This window comes from Anneissia japonica, unplaced genomic scaffold, assembly GCF_011630105.1.
Source record: "Anneissia japonica isolate Jap-2015-1 unplaced genomic scaffold, ASM1163010v1 scaffold288131_len391150_cov108, whole genome shotgun sequence".
Lineage (NCBI taxonomy): Eukaryota > Metazoa > Echinodermata > Crinoidea > Comatulida > Comatulidae > Anneissia > Anneissia japonica.
The window spans coordinates 264,813-266,585 of record NW_022711676.1 but is presented as its reverse complement, the minus strand read 5'-3'; positions in this window follow the sequence as shown (position 1 = coordinate 266,585).

The window sequence follows — 1,773 nt, the reverse complement described above, 5'->3', positions numbered from 1 at the left end:
ACAAGATTGACACGACGTGTTTTAGCAAGTTGTTGTTGAAATGTGATAGACCGACTCGTTGGGGGATTCACATTGGATAAATATATTTATATTTATTAAAATGACTGATATAACGCACGAGATGCAAGCGCATGCAGAGCGAGCCAAGAGCAAGATCGAATCCAAGACTGACCCGCCTGCGCAAGCGCCTGCGAAAACAAAGCGTAAACCCAAAAAGAGCGAATCAAACCCCAAAAAGACGGTCGAGTCGACTGCGTCAACTGAGCAATCGCTTACACCCGAGCAAGCTCAAGACATTTCCAACGAGCTAAAAGACCGAATAAAGTCTGTCGTGAGCGGAGGTAACGCGCAATACTACTTTGGACAAGAATATAGCGTAGAGCAAATCGAGTACATGTCCGAGTCGGAAATTTCCAAGTTGTACGCAATGCTAGAATCTAAAAAGGGTAGTGACGTGACAAAATCACTCGGTAGTAGCGTGATTCACATGTACGCCAAGACTATTGGTTATATACCTGTCTCTTATACACATCTAGATGTGTATAAGAGACAGCGGTAAAATCGTGCATAGGTATATCGTTGCGTGCGAGCTCTATTATAAATTTGGAGCATGGCTCGCACCGATTTCGGTCGCGATGCACACGGCAAGACACGTGAAATATGAACGATCGATTTTAAACGCAACCCAAGATCCCGAGAAATCTACGATTACTGACTTGCCAGAGTAATTTTACAGAGTAATTACTGAGTAATTACAGAGTAATTACTGAGTAAAAAAAATTACCAACATTTAATAAATGGACGAAACGATTACGCAAGTCACGAAAAAGAATCCCAAGCGAGTTGCGGCTGGTAAAGCAATTGCCGAGAAACGACGACAAGCCTCGGACACATCGAGTGTTGCTAACGTAACGTTTTCGAGTTGTATTCCATATCTAACGCTTGTCGCGTTGGGATATCTAGTCTACAATGCATTTACAAAGCCAAGTGTATCCACTCTGGCAACGTCGGTAAAGCCGACATCGCTTGTAAAAACGGATACGCCGGCAAAGCCGGCAAAGCCGGCAACGTCGGCAAAGCCGACAACGCAAGATCCGTTTGAAATGTAATTAAAAATTTCTCTTTTTTAAAAAAGTATGAGTGGCATCGATACAAACGTAATTGTAAACAGCTTGTACGACGGAGCGGTTGTGTCTACGTTGACGGTTGGTTACGTAATGATACTGAAAAAGGTGATGGGAAGCAAAGCACCGCTCATAGACAAGCTGACTATTGTCGATACGGCAAAGCTCGCGGGTCTAATAGCGGCTTCAACGCTGACCAAGGACATGCTGGTGGCTAATGGCTACATTCCCGATAAGATTATTAAATAAATACTATAATTAAAAAAATGGCAACCGTAGCAATGATGGTTGGCGGTGCGATCGTAAACGCCCTAGCTTTTAGCGGAAGCAACTTTTTTTTAGTCGCATGAGCGGTAGCGACGAGGAACGGAAACGGCACGATTTAGCCTTGGAACAATTGTCTCAGGCTCGAGATTCGTGGAATAAAAAACGAACCTCGCAACTCGATTATCTCAACGAAAAACTTGGACGCGAGCAGCATGCCGAAAGAACCTTTTCAGACGTTGAATCTGCAATGAGAGAATACTATAGAATGGGTGGAACGCCCGATCGCCTACAACTCGAGCGAGAACCGCAGCTGACTGACTTTTATACGCCTAGCGAATCGCAGCAAGATGCAGAGCTGGTCGGTTTGGTCGCTGTATTGAGC